The 19,872-nt window shown below is 35.0% G+C and overlaps 1 protein-coding gene across 1 annotated transcript in view; it reads left to right on the forward strand.

Moving 5' to 3' along the window:
* Positions 1-19,872, forward strand: part of LOC121731029 — a 45,381-nt gene that overhangs the window by 932 nt on the left and 24,577 nt on the right. The window lies entirely within an intron of this gene.

Genomic DNA, 19,872 nt, shown 5'->3' on the forward strand with positions numbered 1-19,872 from the left:
TATTTAAACTAGAGATCGCCCAATGGTCGAAATTCGACCTTAGTTTCAACGACATTGGATTACTACCTATATTTTCTAAAAAAATATTGACTTTATCATATTTGTTTCAACTCTTTTCTCTGGGACTCAGCTGATCTCAGAATGGACGTGTAAGCATTGTCTAATAGTATCTAAGATTCAATAAAAAAACTATAATACATTTTCAATTTGTCACCTTGTTGTCAACAGACTTCAACCATAAAGTATAAAAGAGTATAATTCGTATGTATAGGCTTGTCACTCAATAATCTGCCATTTTTCCTAGTGTGTGTGTTGTAGTGTGTGTAATGTTTTATTTGTTAAAAAAATGTATGATAAAAGCATAATTTCAAAATAATATTTGCTCGATGCACTCCTTTAGCATAATTATAAACTATAACTGTGCAAAATTTCATTCACCTACGTTTGCCCATTTTTCGTCAAAAGGGATACAAAGTTTTTGGCTCACGTATTAATATATAGATTAAAATACTAACAACTTAAATGCTAATATTATTGTTTGAATCTTAACCAGGTATTCTTTAACAAAAGTCAATTACTATAGCTCTAGGTGTACACAACAATTACAATTAAGTATAGCTCTCTATCTATATTATACAAGTACGAGACGTTCCACAAGTCTTCGCCTTCGTAAATTAGGAATTTCACAGACAGATAATTAGCCCACAAAAAATAGACTATGGTCATTCACGTGGTCTACTTTTTATCTGTGCCACATAACATAAAAATTGCTCCAGTAGTTCGTGCGATAAACCCTTTTAAATAATTTTCCCGGTTTTTTCCATATTTTCCTGTTTCTTCGCTCCTATTAGTCTTAACTCTTAGCGTCATAATATTATATTATATCCTATAGCCTTCCTTGATAAATAGGCTATAGGTATAACACTGATTTTTTTTCAAATCGGACCAGTACCTAAGTAGTTTCTGAGATTAGCACGTTCAAACAAACAAACTGTTCCGCTTTATCATATTAAAATAAATTAAAATAGTATAGAAGTGATTTCGGGAGGAAATTGGTAGTTGAATTTTGAGTTTTTTGCTTCTTATTTTATAATTGACAGGGATAAGATTTCCGGATAAGTTATTCGTCGCTAATTTTGAAATGTTTTGCCTACTGCCGAGGCGTCCTTAAAACTTATCTAACACTGGTCTAAAACGTTATGCACCTAAAGTTAGTCCTTTTCCTTCCCAAGACAAAGGCCAAAGGGTCATAATAAATATTATTATTATTGCCTGACAGATACAATTTATTATTATATTCTACAAATGTAATAATAAATATTGTATTTGAATCAGTATTCTACAAACAACATAATTATAATATTAAACCTTCTCTCCATACTCATTTTTGTAACAATCTCAAAACATGGCAATTTACATATATTATTATTTTCAATAACAAGTTTTTACGTGAATATTTTGAATTTCAATAGGAGAAAAAAGTTGTTTACACCAGTTTGACTGACACGGTAAAGTTTAACGAGTAAGAATTTTAAGTTACTTTACATTTTGCTATATAATAGCCCATAAATTATATGTAGGTAACATAATATATTATAATATTGCCATTTTATGGCTTATAGATTTATTAAAATAATATCCTATCTTAAAATTATGTTTAGCGGCGTGGCTAAATAAGAACGTCTTCATACTTTAGATTCAGTTTTGCAGGTAGCCGAATTATAAATTATGGCTGGTGTTTTTAAGCCACTGAAGTATCCATGCCTATTGCCCTCGTGACAACGCTATAAGCCGATTTAACACAACACTTTTACAAAGCCCGCTAGTTAGGTAGAGAAAGCGTGGCCCTTTTTTTATAGAGCCTTTTATTCCCTAAATCCGCGTAAGAATTCTTAAAAACATGGCTTAAGTCTGTACGTGGCCTAACTTTAGGCCATTTACCACCATTTACCTAGAAAACTGAACATCAAAACATCTTCATTCAAGCTAATTCTTGTAAACAAACTGTAAACAATTCGCTACTAGGCAATTGGGTTACAAAACGCATTGCCCTCTTTCCCATTGTTACATTCCCATTTCCCACGACTCGAATCTATCTCGAATATTCATAAAAAGTGAATTGCCATTTTTTAGTGTAAGTGAGGAAATTTATTGCAGGCCGACTTTGTAACATACACCTTTCACCTTGCATAGTTCCCACACACTTTTTTCTACATGTCATTATGGTTTACATACTGAATATGCACGTACTGCATGCAGGAGAGTTTTTATTAAAGTAACCGACTTTCCAGAAAGGCTGGAAAATAAATTTTGCTTGCTAATGGAACATAGAGACGTTCGAAATTCAGAGGCGAAGATTACCTACCAGTGAATGTTCTACAATTAAAATCCTAAAATACATCCGTTTAACAATGACTTCTGTAATATAATGTGTCTGACTGCCTCACTCAGAGTGGAAAATTAATTACTTAAATGTACCTAATTAATTCAAAATTTTGACATAAGCCCCATACATTACCAGCTGTCAAACTCTCCGTTAAATTGAAGGTTAATCGTAATTAAATGTCTCTGAGTACGGCGGTTATATTTGAAAAGAATTTGAAAGAATTTGAATTTTTATGTATTTTATTACTTAGCAAGTTAGAGATAAGTAGGTCAAACCCTTTATCGAAAATAAAATTGAGCTTAGATATTTAATACACGTGTTTTGCATAACAAGATTTCAGATATTATGTTTTATGAGATCATGTTAGTGGCAAGACAGTGTTGTTTTTTTGAAGCCGATTTGATTGGCCAAGGAGAAGCTGTCTTGTCACTCTACTCGGTAGGTGTAACAACTTAGAAATGACTGGTAGACACTTCTCAAAGTGGGTGTCGAATAAGTAAACGTTAACTTATTCGACAGCTTGCTGCAGCTACATCTTGTCGTATAACTATCAAGGAAGTTGATTCTTAGGCAGATAAGGGACCTATACGTAGTTTGGTTGCATTGGCATTGACCAAGTGACGTTGGTCTGTCAAGAGCCTAGGAATCAATTTCCTCGATGGTACCTACGAGCTACGTCTTCTCTCCTAACGATGATAAGTGACAAGAACACACAGTATTCAATTTCCGGGGTCGATCTTATAATCTGACGAATTGATAAGTGAAAGGTGAAAGGTTGTTCCAGCAAAAACAAACTGCATGTTAGGAAGGAAATAGGAAGCAACAGAGAATGCGAATAATGTTTATTCGCATTCTCTCGCATTCATAAAATAATGTAATTTCTGCTTGGCGAACATGCAATAGGAATATGTTTGGTTTACTTCGCTGTTTGTGGACCGATTTTCAAAATTCTTGTATTGTCATATAGAATATAATCTTAATTTTGTATAACAATTACGAAAGCGGTGAGCTGATGATGGAAATCCTTGAAATTTATCAAAACACTCATAGTGGTTAAAATGTTGTTGAACTAGTAACTTAAGCATATGTTACGAATAAGAGAAATTTTATACGAAGGTGTCTCTTGGTCCAAAAGCACTGAACAGAACTCCTGAACCTTTAAAGATAAAAGCTTGGAAATTGCAGCATCGCTTACTCGTAGATAACTGCAAGCATTTACCACAATTTCGCTTACAGCTTACAGTTTAATATAATATGGATAGTTAATATTCGTAGTGGTTATCTACGCATAAAGCCTTGTGCTGGCTAAATTCTATGTCAAGTATCTCAGTTCTGGGCTGGTACCGACTTCAAAAGAATGAAAATTGAGTACAGAATTCATTGAGATTTAGTCGAATTTTGAAAAAGGGCACTAATGGAATAAGAATTATTTCATCGTTTTTAGATCATTTTAAGAATATTGTTTTTCCTTGGAAGTCGGGTTCAATTTTTTGTTAAAAAATAATAATAATTTAAGGAATAAGGTGTCTCTATTTGTAACCTTTCAGAGTCGCTTATTCCTAACCAACACTTAAGATTAGCAAAAGGAGTTGTTTCCATTCTGTAGTGTCCTGTCCAACCTTCGCCACCCATTGAAGGCGAACTGGCCTAAGGAATGCGAACATTGTTTATGGGTCAACTTTTAAATATATAATAATATTTATTTATGATTTATAAAACGGTGTCTTGAGGCTTTCATTTAATGTTACGGAAACTTTTTCCTTAGAGTGTATGGAGTGGAGCCAAATAGATGGCTCGTGTATGGCCAGCTTTATTTGGATGAGAATTGGCTAGAGCTCAGTACTTCTTGAAATCTGTTTTGCTTACGTATGCGTAGAGTTGTAGAGTTTACGTATATTGAATTGGCTGAAAAAATTATAATATACCTACAAGATGACGCCCGCAACTCCGTTGCGACAAAATTCGTTTATCGCGCGGGAACCGTAGATTTTTCTGGGACAAAAAGTATCCTATGTCCTTTCCCGGGACTTAAAGTATCTCTATGCCAAATTTCAGCAAAATCGGTTCAGCAGTTTGGGCGTGAAGAGGTAACAGACAGACAGACACACTTTCGCATTTATAATATTGGTATGGAAGTATGGATTTCGGACTACTATACATAATATACAGGTTTATCTACACCAAAATGAACCCGACACGACCAAAAGAAGCTGGCTTAGAACTTAGCCACAAAAAGACACGTGTTATGTTGTCACCAATTATGTTTTGTGGTATTTACCACACAATTTATTTCAATGGTCTATAAAATCGTAAATGGTCTATAAAATAATAAATAATACAATTAAGTAATATATTATGTGGCTGTTTCTATGTGGAAACACAACTGAGGTCGCAAGCTTCGTTCCCATCTTCAAGGTGGTTACGCGTTCTTGGCATTGTATTGCCATTACACTAGTGTCATTATCTCGATGTTATTATGTTATTATGTTTTATTTTCATTCTTAATTTATTTTAATTTTACCATCAATAATTATTAAAGCTTTTATCACCAATAATATTTTTATATAGATAATTATAATAATAAGTAATAATTGCTATAAATAATGCTAAAATATAAAACAAAGACTATATATAAAAAACTAAATCTAAGTCAGAGGCTGCCGGCAATGTACCCAAGAGGCTGGCAGCATTACCTCGCTGTATCGCAAGACTAATACTTTGGCCGAGGTAAGCGCCAGCTCTGGGATCGTTAGTTTTCTCAACCAGTCTTTGGAATAACTCTCTGAACATTTGTTTGGCACCAGGGCCCCACGGACCCAGGGTTTCAACCCCGAAAGGTACAAAAAAGTAATCATTCCCCAGTGCTTCATATTTTCTTCTTTTGTTTGTCTCTGCTTGTGCCGCCGCAGCTCCCGCTTCCCTTGTTGTGGCCGTCACATGTGACGCCGCTAGCGTGTCCACGCAGGTGGCGTCCCAAACAAGAGGCCTCCCGCGGCTCCATGGAACGAGCGTCATTTCGTCGAGCCTTTTGCCGTCGTCACGTGCGATACCGTTCGGCTCGAGAGTGGCCGGCACGTTGACATAGGCAAGGGCCCTGCGGATCACGTCGTTCAAGGAAGCATGGCGGGACTGGCGGACTGGACTTTTCATTCTTATTTGAAATTCGAACCTTTAATACTTAAAAAGTTATTTATTACTTATTTTAAATCGTTATGTTAAGTATGTATAACCAGAATGTTTTGGCAACATGTGATAGGTCGTGGAAAAACAAGACACAATAGAATTTCTATTGTGTCTCCGACACCGGTGACCGTATGGGGCTTGATGAATTAAAATTTAGTATGCTTGTAGTACCTACACCCTGGACACCAATTTTAGGTTAGGTTCTTATATTTTAATCTTGGGAAAATACCTTTAACGGCTACATATTTCAATTTTGATACTTATAGTAATAGGCTACTTGACCTATATTCAATTTCATTGAACAAATGCATATTTCTAGAAGAACTTGGCCTAGGAAACCGTATTTCACCCTTATCATCAAATAAAAGCTTATGATTGATAAATAAAGTCGATTTGAGAATTTGATTTTATGAAAATATGATTTGTAAGTACTGACGAAAACGCTTTTGCGGTACTTCCGATTTGGATGTGACGTCATCAGACTCGTAATTTAACATCTTTTATTTATCGCGCTCGTTATAAGTAAGTTTATTTGTACATAAATAATAAGAATAAGCCTAGAAAGATTTGTAAAATATATTTTCTTGAATCATACGGAGATAATATATAAAACATCAGTTTTATATATTATCTCCGTTTATTGTAGACGGGAAATGAAATGGCCAAAACTTTTCTCCAAAAGTTTTCAACATTACAAATGATTTCCAATTTCTTATTTAATTATTTTATAATTTTTGGGCACTTTTAAACTAGTACATTTAGCACATTAAAAAAATTTCAATAAAGAAAGTATAAAATACAAAAAATATGACGTCACACTATGGCGGACAGTGTTGTGGACAGTGTTTTCGGCGCCATTTAAAAGGCATATTTTTCAATCAAGATTTTTATGGGTTTCTACTGTTTAAAATTTTAAGATATTAGTTTTTTTGGTGAAAATGGATGATTAAGAAGCGATTAGCATGAAGAAAAAAATAGGTCAAGTAGCCTACTGCTTATTTAAAATCTACGAATAATATTTTTTTATTATTCGTAGCTTTAAAGGATTTTATTTTTCGTTTTTATATTCCATAGATGTACAATTACATACTTTATGTACTATCAGAGAAGTTAATTCATAGGCAGATGACCTACGTAATTTGGTCGTGTAACGTCAAACTCAGCCAAATGACGCCAGTTCGTCAACTGCCTATGAATTTCTTCGATGGACCTAAAAATTGTTGACCGCTTTAAAGTACTTGCAATTTACTGTAACCAGTTTTTGTTGTTATTCCAGTGGAAAACAGAAACATTTTCCTACCAACTAGTTTTTTAAAGAACTATTAGACATTACTTTATCATTGATTGCTGTTCACGCCACACTAAGCTAATCTGTATTCTTACATACTGTGAGATTATCCTGCGCAATACCTTTACTAAATAATGCAGTTGCAGTGTCTTTACGTCATTGTTAAACCCTTCGAGAATTATTTAATTGTTCGATGCAAACAATCCCGCAAAAAAGGATTACACAAGCGCCGGCAACTGTATTGCGAATGCGCAAGTTGGTGGCGTTGCCGGCAGTGTCGAAACACGCGTGATATATTTTTCAATCAGGTTGCGTATGAAAGTGCAGTTAGGCTACGCACGGTCGGACTATGTACACAGTTTGAGTATTGGTTCTATGAATTTCGTTGTGAAAAAGATTCGGTTTCATTATTATGCTATTTTGACATAATAATTATGTCAACATACCTGTCCAGTGTCCAGTACCTATCCTTTTAACGCGTACAACGAGTATAGTACTAGCTTCGATAGTATAGTACTAGATTCCTTGGTAATTTTGGATGAATGATTAAGTTTCCAGTTGCCACAAACGACGATATGCCTAACACTAGCGACAACTGCATGATTTTGCGATTCGATCTTTGTCGAATGTCGACTCTTTGTGTCGAGCCTTACGGTCGCAGCTACTGATCAAGCATCATTATTGAATATTATGCACTTTATTTGCGTAATGTCCGGTTTTTGTGGAAACGTCCGTAGAAAGTTCCCTCGAAAAATTTCCTCCACGCAATCCGGAGATCACTTTGACAATTTACAAATATAAAGCGGAAGTAGCTTTAGCCGTGCGCGAGTAAGCGCTTTACGTCCGCTGAATTTACAGCTGAATATGATAACCAATCCTTTTCGCTACTCAAACCTGATAATGCTTCACTTATACCTTTTTACCTTTGGACGCACAATCGTTAAACGCTATGAAAAAGGCAAAATTCAAAAGGTTTTTCCTGTTCAGGTTTCTTTATTTTTCTACAGTTTATTTGCATTGAATAGGCTTCTAAAATACTTTCACACAGTTTATTTAATTTTAACTCAACTTAACTTTCAACGCGTACCTAATCTGTGGCAACTATGTATTAGATATATAACTACGACGGGACGCACCACTCTCATACTAAATTAGTAATAACTAATACTGCATAATATATACGTACTAAACACAATCAATGCAATACTAGACAAAGGTAATTTGATTAAACATTTCCTTTGATAAAAACCGATTATGTAAAGTTTTTTGCTTTAACATGATTTAGTAATATCTTCGATGGTGCAGCGATTATCAGGTTATTGTTGGAAAATTTCAAAAATGAAATAATAAAAGTTGCTTGACGTTGAGAAATGGCTTGTGAATTCCTAACGACGCAATTCCCCTGAAACTCGTTTAATATGTTATTGGCGATCGAAACAATCGATAGTTTTTGTACATCACTGAGCTCGTTATTTGAAAATGGTAGATTTTATGAAACTAGCTTTTAAATCGACGCGCCATATGCGTAACTATATATAAAACACTCCTTACGCGGTAATTCAGCATTATATGCATTAATTGTTGTATGACATGCCGATCGCGAAACGATCATGCGTGTGTGAGGTACCACCTGCTTTGCTCAAAATAAAGATGAATATTATTTCAATAATAGTCATAAATAAAATGATATAAGTATAATGGTAACAATGATTTTGTTATTTAACTTGAAATTCTTATTATTGAAATAATAGTCATTTATATTCATCTTTATTTTGAGCAAAGCAGGTGGTGCCTCACACGTGCATGTAATGCACATATTCCAGGACGAAAATTTAAAGAACTTGTCAATCAATGTACAGCACGTAGTTTGCATGTCGTATTTTATCGAAGTTTACAGCCTATATTTCGAAAGTATTTTGAAAATTGCTCCCCTCTTTTCCTTTGTTGCCGAAACTTCATAGTTTATCTGGATAAATATTTATCTAACGGCCTAATTTAATACGAGAAAAAATGTTGAAATTAGGTTCCTCTCAATTAAAGGCAGTTTACACAGTATACTGTGTAAAACACCAACAACACATAATATGGCATAACTTGTGGGCTTAAATGTCGAAAACCTACCAATGACAGTAGACAAATTAGTGGCTTGCTCAATTTCAAAAAGCAGTTGGTACATACCAAGCAGTTTTCGAAACTCATATAAAGGTCAAATTGTACTAGTAGGTGGTTAGCAGTAACGTAGAATCAGTAAATAGGATTGAAAAATATCTTAGTACTAGATGACGCCCGCTCCGTTGTGACAAAATTCGTTTATCGTGCGAGAACTGTACATATTTCCGGGATAAAAAGTATCCTATGTCCTTTCCCGGGAATCAAAGTATCTCTATACCAAATTTCAGCAAAATCAGTTCAGCGGTTTAGGCGTGAAGCGGTAACAGACAGAAAGACACACTTTCGCATTTATAATATTATTAGTATACTAGCTGTTACCCGCGACTTCGTCTGCGTCAACAAAATGTAAAATACATAGGTAAAAAATAAAAAAGTAAAAATAAGTATGTAACTTCAAAAAAGGAGGAGGCTCCTTTTTTGAAGTTGGCTACAAAGTAGCCTAAGTTACTCCTTATTACATCAGCTATCTGCCAATAAAAGTCCCGTCAAAATCGGTCCAGCCATTTCGGAGATTAGCCGGAACAAAGAAACAGAAATTCTAAAAATTGTTAATTTGGTGTAAGTACCATCTAAATATTCATATGCATGTAGTAAAAAACGGTTATTTTAATATTACAAACAGACACTTCAATTTTATTTATATGTATAGATTAGTATATTAGTATGGAAGTATGGAAATATGAAAGTATGGATATTAGTATGGAAGTATAGAAGAATGGATTCGTTAATAAAGTATTGGATAGGAGAACACTCAAGTATTACGGTTGAATATAGGTCATGTCATTTTCATTTCGCTCTACGCCAGCACAGATCAGCGGCGGCATAGGTCGCTACACCAATGTCGGTAGAAAAAGAATTTTCTGGCCTACGACCTAGGTCATAATGAGGCATTTTATTTTCGTCGGTTGCGATTGCTTATCGCTAGGATCGGCAAGACACCTTTAGTACTTTCAAAATATTATATTCAAATAAATAATATTATTAGATAAGATACATATTTACATACTCTTAAAAGAAGATAGCAAAACGCTCCTTTGGAAAGGCTAGCTGTGATAAATGACCAAAAGATGTAGAATGTAGTAATAGTATCTACAGAGTTTAAACACTGTACATAGGCTGTCATTTGAGACCGTGGCGACTGGTTACGTAAAGTACCGGTTGGAAGTGAGCACCGGTCGGCACAGGACATGGCACTTTGTTGTGGTAATTTCTTCTGTCACAGCTTATTACGAGGCTTACAACATGGAAAATGTTATTGGCAGTTTAATATTCGCTTAACAACAACAAAATGGTATAGGCCAGAAGGGCAAAATGCCTGTAACGCTGAAAAAGCAAGGGAATTTTTCCATCGACATCCACACTAATATTATAAATGCGAAAGTGTGTCTGTCTGTCTTTTATCTCCTCACGCCCCAACCCCTAAACCAATTTTGTTGTTTGGTATGCAGATACTTAATTTGCTTTCCCGAGTATTTTCCAATCCCGGAATTCCGATTTTTGTTTAATAAAATATTATATTCTAAGAAGTCGAAGTAAGGGGCGAGTTATCACTTAGATATCGCCCACTTTGGAAAATGGCGATCTAGGTCTAGTTCCGTTCACATGAATGTATCTTTGTGAACCAACAAACGAAATACTTTAATATATCTTTTTATGTAAATATAGATACAAAATTATGTCATTATAATTTATTCAGTTATAATGGTTATAGACTATTGTTATATTTTTAAATAATAATTAAGCCATTAGTCTCAAAGTTCATGGTGACATCGGCCCTGAACGTAGGCACTTCCTGTTTCTAAATTTGAATGAAATAATACAACAAATGCAATTTAAAATAAACAAAGTTGTAATGAAGAATGTTCGTAAAGTCGAACCTCTGTCAAGCTAATTAAAATATTTTAGTATTTATATACCTACCTAATTTAACGACCTAACTTCGCACGGATACGACGTTAAATATGATAGTATGAAACTAAGATATGATATTGCTAAAATAAATCAAAATCGATTTAGTGATTTCGTATAAAAAATTCAAACTACTTACGTCCACAAACTATGCTCAAAAAATTTGCGCCAAATCTATCCTCAAAAAATTATGAATTATGTATCTAAGTTTATATTAGCAGAGTACATAAAATTATACACTATAATAGCAGAATATTTGAATACTTCGCCTTTCGAGACAAATGAATTTTATATGAAGTTTTTGTCACTGGTAGATATTTCTAGTCTATCATTTAGCGATGTGTTTCACTTAAATAAACTTATATGGTCTAAACTCTGAAGCCTAAACAGGAAGCAAATCAAAAAGTAAAATTGTATTTGATAATTAAATAGAATAATTAATAATAATAAATAATTAGCAATTGATTTTATAAATAATGAAAATTTGTTACTACTCTATATGAAGCGTCCATAGATATTATATTATTATTATTATATCTTTATTAGTAGAACGGAACCATAACCAGCTGATTTTTTGTATATTGGTAGGTTAATAGTTATGTAATTCAAGAGTAACCTTGTCCTACAAATAGAACGATCCCTATTTTAGGACCATCAAATCAAAGTATGAAATCCTTTCTATCTCTGTTAGCTACCTGCACTTTCAAGATTTTTCGCAAATAAAAAAGTTGTTTGTTTTATCAAAATGAAGCTACTCACAAAAAATTAGCTTGTAAGTAATTTAAAAAATAATGTTCTGGGCTTCCGACTATATGTTTAATCCATGTTTAATCTGTCCATATACGTGTACCTATCTCACGTCGCGTCGCTCTTTGTCAATTGTGTCGGTTGATTGTGTTACAACTCACGTCATTTGTTTCTTGACGCACGTTTTTACGAACAAAGGCTTTTAAGAAGTGCGTATATCAGTAACTTCACAATAACCTACATAATATGATTAACATTACACATACAAAATAATAATATAATACCTTGAGTTCTAATTTAGAAATAGAATAGAATTGTAACTCAAAATTTCTCCGAAATAAACATTATTTCTTTACAACAAAGGTTGTGAATTCTTTACAGTGTAAAGTTTATATAGTTACGATATTACTTATGAATCAGCAACTGCATGATTAATTTTTTGATACCTTATGTTCAATGTGAAATTATTGTTTCATATAAAAAATCCACATCCCATAACCTCTTTTTGGAAGTCGGTTAAGAGTATCGCACACAAACGAGGCCAATTCAACTAAGTAGGCCACAGCGAGTTAGCGGTGACAATACCAATTGATGCACTCTCTCCTGTACCAGGTATATAAATGTAGATCTAGGTTTATGTCTAGTCTAGACTTTTTAAACGACAAAGAAAATTGCGGTTTGTTTCGGTATTAAAGGTACAAATTGGAACCGAGCGACACGCGACAACTGCAGAAGTCGTATCGTCGCGACACTACTGGTTTCTATGTATTTCTATGAAATACCCTCCGCAGCTAGCGACACGAAGCTAGCGACACTTTCATAGAATTATGTACTATCAGAGAAGTTGATTTCTATGCAAATCGGGGACCTAAGTAGTTTGGTCGCGTTACGTCAAACCCAGCTGACAGATCACAAATAATATTGAATTGGGTTAAGGACAGCTCTCTGTGTGAATGTGGCCTTGACGAGGGTACCTTAGATCATATTTTTTTCTGCTGCTCTAGAAATAATCCCTCTCTTTATGACCTTCTTCCTAACGACATCCCCCGCCCTATAAATTTCAAATCAATCATTTGTTATGTAAACACTCCACTTATTGAAATTTTATGTACTTATATCCGTTCTAACAATATAAAACTGTGATGTTTTTCTAACCCTTATATGTTTGTGTTTGTTTTAGATTATTCAACAGATAATCCACTAAATTAGATTCCGTTTAGGTATGGTATACCTTGTTGTTTCACCAGACCTACAATAATAGAGCAAAGTCAACTCAGCCACTCTGACATTGGCAACTCACTGAGGCCGCCATAAATAAAGAAGAAGAAGAATATTGAATTGACATATTCCACCAAATAACGTTGGTCTGTCTGTAATTGCATAGGAATCAACTTCCTTGATGGTACATAGAAACCAGTAGTGTCGCGACGACACGTCGTCTGCTGCCGCTTCATGTAGCCGGCTTCCAACTTGTACCTTAAGAGATCAGCTTTGAATCAAGCCGAAAGTATTTAGAGGGGCTTTGAAATTTTTGAACAAACTAATTAATAATTAGAAGTATAGCCGCCATTAAATTACAATCTGCAGGCCCAAGATTTTCTATCGAGAGGGGTGTTAAACAGGGTGACCCAATTTCTTCACGCCTTTTTACGAACGCCTTAGAGGAGGTTTTTCAGAAAGTCTCGATTGGCTGGGGAGACAAAGGTGTTGTTATCGGCAAGAAAAGGTTAACAAACCTTCGCTTCGCCGATGACATAGTTCTGTTTGCCACTTCAGCTCAAACCCTACAGTCAATGCTAGACGACCTCAGCATGGCGAGCCTCGAGGCGGGACTTCAAATGAATCGAACAAAGACCAAACTCATGTCAAATAGCACGAAACGTAGAGTCGAAGTGGATGGGGAGGAGATACACTATGTCGACGAGTAAGTTTATCTAGGCCAACTATTATCTTTTTATAACAGGCAAGACAAAGAAATAGACCAACGTGTTGAGAAGGCATGGAGAAGCTTTTGGTCAATGAAACATCTGATGAAAGGGGACCTACCAATATGCCTAAAACGTAAACTCGTGGACATGTGTATCTTGCCTATTCTGACCTACGGTGCCCAGTCCTGGTCTTTGACAGCTTCACAGAAGTCCCGACTCGGAGATTGCCAACGAGCTATAGAACGCAGCATTCTAGGTATAAAAAGGATTGACCGCGTCCGGAATACCACCCTGCGTTCCCAAACGAAGTTCGTTGACGTAGGCAGAAAGGCAGCTAGCCTTAAGTGGAGCTGGGCAGGGCACGTCTCCCGTATGCACCCGGACAGGTGGGCGTGTCTAGTTTCGGAGTGGCTACCGAATGGTCGGCGTAACAGAGGCCGACCCAAGAAAAGGTGGCGCGACGAACTAGATGCGTTTGATAAAGAGTGGCCAACAACTTCACAGGATCGTGAACTTTGGAAAGAGAGAGGGGAGGCCTTTGCCCAGCAGTGGGACACTGTAGGCTGATAATAATAATAATTAATAAATTATTATTATTATAAAAGTAATAGGTTAGGGAAAAAGTATTTTCTAATTATAGTATGTATGTACTTGTCATAAAATCTCTTGGGCTGTACCAATTGTATCTGACTGATTTTGGTAAGTATCTTTAAAAAAATAATTTTACAGAAGACTAATTCAAATTAGGTAAATGTGATATTTTCATTTGTTTTTCTTATTGTTAAAATGAGTCATTCTTATTAAGAAATTCGATACATTTTAAAATTTTATTACAAAAAAGGTAAAAAATAATTGATTTTATTGTAATCAGCGCGCGTTGATGTCTTTTGTACTGCTAACTTTTTTATGCGCCGCTACAAGCCTACGACCGTAGCACAAACCGTAGCCTTGCAGTTTGCACTATCAAGGACTTTTCACCCGACTGCAACAGAAGGTTTATGTTTTATGGTATATATTAATTTGTTGCAACTGCAACAGAAGGTTTATGTTTTATGGTATATATAAATTATGTGCGAAATTTCTTATATTATGTTCATGTATGACACGTTGAATAACTAAGCACCTCGTTGTAAGGAAAGTGTACTGTGTATGGAAGCAGTTGCCAATGTCAGCATGTGTGTTTTATATTGTAGTTATCTATATATTAATACGTGAGAGAAAAACTTTGTAACCCTTTTTACGAAAAATGGGGAAACGTAGGTGCATGAAATTTCGCACAGTTATAGTTTATATGGTAAAGGAGTGCATCGAGCTAATATTATTTTAAAATTATGCTTTTATCATATATATTTTTAAAAAATAAAACGTTACACACACTACGACACTACTACTAGGAAAAATGACAGATTTTTTTAATGGCAAACCTATTATACATACGAATTATACTCTTTTATTTATGGTTGAAGTCTGTTGACAACAAGTTGACAAATTGAAAATAGATTATTGTTTTTTTTATTTAATTTTAGATACTATTAGACAGTGCTTAAACGGCCAGTCTGAGATCAGCTGAGTCCCAGAGACAAGAATTGAAAAAAAACTATGATGAAGTCAATATTTTTTACAAAATATAGGTAATAGTCCTAATGTTGAAAGTAAGGTCGAATTTCGACCATTAGGCGATCTCTAGTAAATGTTATAATGTATCTTGTTGCCTGACATTCTAACGGCTGAACCAATTTGACTAATTTTAGACTTGAAATATTCGTGGAAGTCCAAGGAAGGTTTATAGTAGGAGGGAAGTGATACGAAGTTCACTGTTTTATCTAGACTCTAGAGTGAGATATAACACTTATAATTGAATCACCATATCTCGGTACTAAGATGTAACAAGCTTTACATGTACTTTTTTTTTATGAAATAAGGGGGCAAACGAGCAAACGGGTCACCTGGTGGAAAGCAACTTCCGTCGCCCATGGACACTCGCAGCATCAGAAGAGCTGCAGGTGCGTTGCCGGCCTTTTAAGAGGGAATAGGGTAATAGGGGAGGGTAGGGAAAGGAAGGGAAGGAAATAGGGGAGGGTAGGGAAGGGAAGGGAAGGGAATAGGGTAGGGAATTGGGCCTCCGGTAAACTCACTCACTCGGCGAAACACAGCGCAAGCGCTGTTTCACGCCGGTTTTCTGTGAGAACGTGGTATTTCTCCGGTCGAGCCGGCCCATTCGTGCCGAAGCATGGCTCTCCCACGTATACTTATATTGCCAGTTGCCTGCACTCCTTATTTTTTCACTCTGTTGTTGTTAATGAACTACCCATTGTTTGGCATCATTTCCGGAATCTCGTAATACATTTTGTATGAATCGTAGATTCATTGTAATTTGTAACCGTGTGTTGCACTCATAACGCTCTGTTTATGCCCAGCAAGGCGTCAAATTGCACAACAAACGACAATAGGTGGAGTTCCGCGTTACCGCGATTACCGCGTTATCTTTGACATTGTTAATACGCTAGATCAACGGTTCTCAAACTTTTTTGGTAGCGGAACCCTTTTAAGGAGTGTTGTGTGTTCAGTTTTGATGGACTCCCAAAAAATGATGTGGTCTACGAGAATCTGATGGCCAAAAGTGATAAAATAAATTGACTCTAGCAATACCGGGGTAATTGGAATAAAACGTTTTGATCCTTTTTTAACCCCCGACAAAAAAGAGGGGTGTTATAAGTTTGACGTGTCTGTCGGTCGGTCTGTCTGTCTGTCTGTCTGGCTGTGGCATCGTAGCATCCAAACGGGTGGACCGATTTTGATTTAGTTTTTTTTGTTTGAAAGCTGATTTAATTGAGAGTGTTCTTAGCTATAGTTCATCATCATCAGCGTGCTCCGTGCTGAAAAATCGCGGTTCATCTGGTTTGTGAATAGCAACTTGCAGTCGTTTGGTGGGCTTTATTGCATTCTAGTTCGTGACATTTGAATTGCGACAACTAGTAAGACATAGATAACCAATAAATTTTTGCATGCTGCTGCTGCAGCATCACCTGGATTCTATAAGAACTGAGCTCCATATGAACCCAAAGTGGAGGTTTCATGTTTGGACTCATATTGCTGCATTCATCAATCTTGTTAAAATATTAGTCAAATTCTATTAAAAAACAAAACGTAATAACTTAAGTAGCTGAAGTACGTTTTGTAAGATAGTCTTGAAGTAAAGTTTAAGCCGATATATACAGTTTTACTTGACGAGAGTAAAACTATAAACTACTAAAAATGTTAAATAAAAGCAAAAGTTATAAAAACATTATGAAAGTGAAATGTTATTCACATGCGCAAGTTATATTTTGTGAGTTAAAATATTTATTACTCAATAATAATTAACTTATATCGGTATTGCTGTTTATTTTTACATTTTTTTTATATATTTTTTTTTATTTCAAATTGTCGAGGCATTAAAATAATACGATCAAATTTTAAGTGGTTTAAATAATTTCGTGACAAAGGTAAGTCGTGATGGTCTTATTGATGGTCTTATTAAATGCATACCTCATGTTTCAACAGTTCTCAGGCTTATAATTTGCTTTCACTTACATTTGCTAGCAGATTAATATTAACAACATAATACAAAATTAACCATAAAAAATTATAAATATTTTTTGCATTAATTAAATTGTTTTGGTCTTAATGTTTCTTCAGAATGTTGTCATTTTTTATAAGTATATAAAATGAGGGGTCAAACGAGCAAACGGTTCACCTGATGGAAAGCAACTTCCATCGCCCATGGACACATGTAACATCAGAAGAGCTGCAGGTGCATTGCCAGCCTTTTAAGAGGGAATGGGGTAATAGGGTAGGAGAGAGTAGGGAAGGGAATAGGGTAGGGGATTGGGCCTCCTGTAAACTCACTCGACGAAACACAGCGCAAGCGCTGTTTCACGCCGGTTTTCTGTGAGCCCGTGTATTTAACGAGCGATTGCCCGTTAAATACCACGGGCTCACAAAATTGATTAATTATAGATAATAATTGATGCAATGTATATTATAGTTGTAGCCTATAGAATAGAAAATAATGATATTACTGCACTGACATTATTTTGTGATCACTATACACCAAGCATATCGCAAAATAATTATGACTTCTGTTTCAGATACTTTAAGCAGCTTTGAAACTTCTTGTGCTTCATAAAATAATAAGAAAGAAAAGAAAGTAAAGTGTTATTTTTATTATTTGTGCATATAATTATGACGACGAGTTTTATAACGTTTTTGTTGGTTTACGTAACAGTTCCACGCCGTCTGCCGTTTGGTTTCAATGCTAATAAGTTTTTTCTACACAAAATCCACAACGAAAGTTTTTGTTTCGCGATTTTCACAGCTCCACGATTTTCCGCTTTCGTTTTAATTTCTCAGGCGTTTTAATTATTATTGTTAAGCTTTTTCTTCTTTGTTTCTTTTCTATTACTTATTTTACATTTCTCCTTTCGTTTTCAAGAAAATATATTTTAAAAATATATAAATTATAATATTGACACTTATAATAATAGCTGCACTATTTTCATCTTTACATCATCCTGATATAATCATAAGACTTGAGTGCTCCAAGCAGCATATTATGTAAGATTTAAAATACAGAAAATGTGTCAATATGAAGCTAGATTTTACCTAGATAGTGGCCTTGATGAACTGTAATGTGAGACATTGTGTGTGTTACATAATTAGATGATGTCATTGGAGTCACTTTTACCTTGCGGCCAGCGCTCGAGATATGCATCGATATGCTTTTAAACATTATATCACTACTACTAACCATATACCAACTACTAACCAGCGAGAGCAAAGATAAAATTATATAAAATGTCATCTTTTGAAACTCTAAGAGAAAAATTTAAAGAAATAAGAATTCTGACCGTCGCATCTCAATACATTTTGGAAAATCTCTTATATGTTAGAAAGAACATAAATATTTTCAAAAAGAAAAGTGATAATCATAATGTAAACACTAGAAATAAGAACAAGTTAGCAATACCAATGTTCAGACTAGCCAAAGTAAGCAAATCCTTTAAAGACCAATGTATTCGCCTATACAATAAAATCCCAGAAAATGTTCAAAATCTACCTTTAAACAATTTTAAAAAAGCAGTTAAAGAACGTTTGTGTGCTAAAGCGTATTATAAAGTCAATGATTTCATCGAGGACAGCACACCTTGGGAATAGGGTGGCACCATGCAGGTTTTTCTTTTATTTTTGTTACATAGCTGTAAGACATAACATTGTAATTTTCCATTTCTTTAGTAAAAGTGGCCCCGTGCGAGTTTCTTACGCCGGTTCTTCTCGGCGGGGTAGTTCCTGAACCGGTGGTAGGCAACGTAGTTTCTTCGTTCGACTTTCAAAAAGTGTATCATGATACCCATTTTGAATAAAAAAATATTTTATTTTATTTATTTATTTATACTAGTATTAAGGCAGTATACTTAATTTCATAGATATAGGTTCGGTAGATTCTGAAATATATCCCTGTAAAAATAGCTAATTTTGGCACTCACGCACTCACTGACCGGTAATGAAAACCTCTAGGCCACTTCCAATTGACCTAGCGTTATGAAATTTGGCAAACAATATTTTTTGTTCGACGTATGGAGTATAGATGGAGGAGAACTATCTCTGTATGTGAAAAGTGTCCGCTGAAATGCGTTAAATTAGGGTGGCACTACAGTAGCAACAGGGTTAAATCATTTAGCAGCTTTTATTTCAGTTAATACCAATATATTTTTCAAAATATATTGATATTAACCCAGTAATTCTGTGACTTGGCTATTCGGCTAAATTAAATTTATATTTTGTCACCAACGCCTACATTCATTCCATACCCTTTGTTGCAGCTAGCGCATGTTTGCTATACCGAGCAAAGCTCGGTCATCCAGGTACTGACATTTAAACATGATTTAACTTTAGCCCGGAGTGCAGCACTTAGGTACATAGCATAAAGTGATCGAATGTTAGTTTCACTGCTTCAACAAGTATGTCAATCTTATATATTTAAACGAGCAATTCTTGTATATATATATATATAAATATATATTTGGAATCTCGGAATCGGCTCCAACGATTTTCATGAAATTTAGTATATAGGGGGTTTCAGGGGCGATAAATCGATCTAGCTAGGAATCATTTTTAGAAAATGTCATTTTATTCGTGTTTTATCGAATACCGAGCAAAGCTCGGTCAAACAGCCAGTAGTTATTGATTTTGCAAATTGGTCTATACTAATACTAGCTGTT

This window comes from Aricia agestis, chromosome 10 (genome assembly GCF_905147365.1).
Source record: "Aricia agestis chromosome 10, ilAriAges1.1, whole genome shotgun sequence".
NCBI classification, from domain to species: Eukaryota; Metazoa; Arthropoda; class Insecta; order Lepidoptera; family Lycaenidae; genus Aricia; species Aricia agestis.